We start from the raw sequence: 4,444 nt of genomic DNA on the forward strand, positions 1-4,444 counted from the left end.
ATGTTGTCAGATTTTCATATGGACTTTCATGAGACAGTCCATTAAATTGATTGCTCTTCACCAATTGTATCAACGTCGGTTTCACCTCCATGTTTGTAGCATTGATCCTCGGCCTTGCAATGTTGTTAAAGTGATGAGGGCCAACAACAGTGGTGTAATCCGCCAGAGTGCGTCTGCCATTATTTTCTCCAGCCATCTCTTCAGTACTCTGGTCAGATCTTTGTGGTGAGGGTTGTAAAAGTGTCTCCAGAGAAGGAAATAATTCTCTAGATGTTCGAATTCTCCTTCTCCGTCTACTCTCGTCCAAGCCGTCAAGAAGAGGTTCCGTTGTTTTCTCGCTTCTAGTTCGAATTATACCCTACATACACAAGAAAACAAAACCCTAAAAAGCACTTTTAAAACAAAATAAAACAAAAATACACTAAAATAAAAAAAATCAAGTCAAAACTAATCAATAATCACACAGAAATAGAATGGTTAAACCACGAGTCCCCGACAACGACGCTAAAATCTAGTTAACACTTCGGCAAGTGTACCGAATTGTATCAAGTAATAATAAATGGTAAGACCAAGTATCGTTTCCCTAAAGACTCACGACCTAGACATTCATGTGGTTTCTTGATTAATTAAGACTTGTAAACAAAATCATTGTGTTTGTATTGCGAAAAATAAATATGAATGCAAGTGTTGATCAATTGACTTGAAAGATGCAAATGTGATTGATATAAAATATGGAATGATTATGTTGTTGGGGTTTCCGATTTATCCTATCCACTTTCATGTATCTATGAATTCATCTTTTTCATTAATGTCAATGTCACTTTCTAATTTACCTTAAACCTGATGTCTCGGTGAAGAAAGTCTACTCTTAATTACAAGTTCACAATGTCTTGTATCCCTAACATTTAATTATGCATTACATTTGCACAAAAGCTTAAAGGCAACCAACCCTCCTATCCCTATGTCCAAGTAATATTGCTTTTGGGAGAATTTCCCCAGTTCTAGATTTTCTCATATGTGTCCATAGTGACAAAATCAATGATCATGCAATTGAATGAGTTAAACAAAGCATGCAAAAAGTGTAGAGGAAAAACCCTAATAATTAATGAAGTAAAGCATTTATAATAAGAATCAATTCAATACATGAGAGTTTCAAAGGATTACATCGTTTCCCCAACAACAATGGAGGTTTAGTTCACCATAGATATGATGAAACTAGATGAAAATATGGAAAAGAATGAAAGATAAAACCCTAAAAGTTGAAGATCGAAGCTTCCACATCCAAAATTCGCCTCCGAGGGGTGAAAGGAGTGTGTTTTCGCCTCTTTCTGTCAAAAGATCTAAACCCTACGTCGTCCAAAACCTTAAATAGTTCATAAAAATATCAGCAAAATGGCCCAAGCCCACGTCGTCAGCGCTCAGCGCCCCAAAAGGGCGCTCGGCAGTAGCTGCGGCACTCAGATGACCCTCAACGGTGGCGCCCAAGCGTGAAACAATGCTTTCAAAACCAAACTGGCGCTTAGCGGCGGCGCCCAGGCGTGAAACCATGGTTGCACTACCTGACTGGCGCTCAGTAGTGGCGCCCAAGCGTGAAACAATGCTTTCACCTCCAAACTAGCGCTTAGCGCCCCAAACTGACGCTCAACGCTATCTACGATTCTTTTATGTGCCACTTTTCTAGCCTTTCTTGACTTCAGCTCCTTACTACTTCAACTTCTTCATCCAATTCATCTTAATTCCAGTCAAAACAAGGAAAACAAGCATAAAACTCATTCAATTCTCTTATTCTCACCACTTAAGCAAAAACATGATTTCAAGCTAGTTTCTAAGTCATAAAGGGTGTTTTTAATATCAAAATTAAGTATCAAAATAACGGTTTTTCAACCGTTATCACAACTCCTTTAGGAATTTAACATACTTGGGAATTTGCTTGATGACATCTAGTAAATGTATGTTCACCTCCACTTTCTTGAAGGTCTCCAAGATCTCTTTGTTCACCTCTTACACTTTTTGCTTTGAATCACCTTGGGGAATGGAAAAGGGATAGGACGTTGTTGCAAGTCATAAGATGTATTGGTGCTGGTGGAAGAAGAAGAAGAAGATCCATATGAAGAAGAAAAAGATCCACCTGCCTTAAATTTCCTTCTTGGACTTGCCTGATCCTCTTTTCTCTAAGATGTAGCAAGGTCATCCTCTTTATTAGGCTGAGGTGCAGGTGTATGTGCAGGAGGTGGCATTGTACGTATATGAATTTGCTTCCTAGTTCTTAGGATGATGGCACTGACATTCTTTTGATTCTGCACAGTCTGAGATGGTAATTTGTTAAAGTTTTGAGACTGTGTCTGATTCAACTGTGTAGCCATATGTTTGAATGGAAGCTTTGGTCTCCTATTGGAATTGCATATTCTGAATTGTCATCTACCACACTAACTCCTTCAAAGTAGGCTTAGAAGAAGTGGAAGGTTGAGGAGCTGTTTGGGTAAGTATATCTTGCTGCTGTTGTTGCCTCTGGTATTGTTGGATTAGTGGAGGCACATAAGGTCTACTCAGCCTTGCGACATTTTGATTCTGGAAAGGTGGTGGTGGTTGCTTCTGCTGTGCAACATTAGACCATCTCAAATTTGGGTGATTCCTTTACCCTGGGTTGTATCTGTTGCTGGACAAGTCATAATTTTGATGTTGCTACTACTGCTTTTGAGGCTGTCTGTCGTTGTAGATGTTTGCAACATAGGTTTGAGGAGCATCTAGGCCAACATGTTGCTGCAAAGATGGACAAGTATCTGTATAATGATCACTAGAAGAAGGGCAAATGCCACATAGACGTGCAATAGATGCAGATGCAAGTCTTTGATTGCTAGCCAACTAGGTTACCAAACTCACAAGAGCGTCAAGCTTGCTCTCCAGCTTCTTTTATGGAGATGAAGAATGAATAGCCACATCATGAACTCCTCTAACAATAGTAACATCATTTCTCGCACTGAATTGTTGGGAGTTAGAAGTCATCTTCTCAATCAAATGTCTGACTTCAGTCATGTCACCAAGAGCTCCACCACTGGATTGTTGAGAGTTAGAAGTCATGTCACCAAGAGCTCCACCACTGGCAACGTCAATCATACTCCTCTCCATGTTGTTCAGACCTTCATAGAAGTATTGAAGAAGGAGTTGCTCCAAAATCTGGTGGTGTGGGCAGATTGCACATAGCTTCTTAAATATCTCCCAGTATTCATAAAAGCTTTCTCCACCAACTACCTAATCTCATAAATGTCTTTCCTTATGGTCGTGGTTCTTGATGCTGGGAAGAATTTCTCCAAGAACAATCTCTTAAGATCATCCCAGCAGGTGATGGATATAGGTGCAAGGTAATACAACCAATCATTTGTCATACCTTTTAGGGAATGAGGGAACGCCTTCAAGAAGATGTGATCTTCAAGGACATCTAGAGGCTTCATTGTTGAACAAACTACGTGAAACTCCTTCATATGTTTATGTGAGCATTCACTTGCAAGACTATGAAACTTTGGCAACAAATGAATCAATCCAGTTTTGAGAACATATAGAACGTCATCATCAAGATATTGGATGCACAAGCTTTCATATGTCAAATCAGGTGTAGCCATCTCCCTAAGAGTCCTCTCGCAAGGTGGAGGTTGAGCCATATTGTTCTCGGTATGAAAAGAAACAGAGTTAGAACAATATGCACAAAATAAGGAGCAATAGACACAGACGGAGAATGCTTAGAATTATTCAAGCTAATGGTATTTAAATGCACAAACTCTAAAGACAAATTTCTAGAATGCCTAACTAATCTATAAAAGGTCCTATCAATTTCTGGATCAAAGGATGATAATGGTCCAGGATTGCCCCTAGTCATGCACCAAGTCAATGCATATTAGCAAAAGTCAACACATGCAACCATACGGGGGTACCACTACAAGTATATGCAAACCAAATTAGCTGAAATTTTGTGAGCAACACCCTAAAATCATGAAATGATAGCACACAATTTTTCAAAGCAAAATTCAAAGGATAACTCTTTTGACCAATTAAAGAAAGTTTGGAAAACTAGGAAAATAAAACTTGAAAATTAAAAACAAAATAGAAAATGACATAGCGGTCTAGGATCACTTTAGAATTTTTTTCTACAGAAATATTGTCAAGATCGGCTACAGCGGAATGGTTAGCGTGGAATAACAAACCAAGAGGGTTTTTAATACAAACGTGTGCCTTTTAATTTCTACTCAATTAAACTTACTTAGCAATTAATATTGACAAATAAAGAGAGTAAGGTTGAGAGAAATTTGCACAGATGATTTTATCCTGATTCGGATCTTACCAATCCTACGTCCAGTCGCTTATCTCAAAACAAGATAAACAGTTTCACTAACACAAAACAATTACAAACTACAATCACAAAGATACAATTTGTAAGAGTTTAGAAACCACC

This window comes from Vigna angularis, chromosome 1 (genome assembly GCF_016808095.1).
Source record: "Vigna angularis cultivar LongXiaoDou No.4 chromosome 1, ASM1680809v1, whole genome shotgun sequence".
Taxonomy (NCBI): Eukaryota; Viridiplantae; Streptophyta; class Magnoliopsida; order Fabales; family Fabaceae; genus Vigna; species Vigna angularis.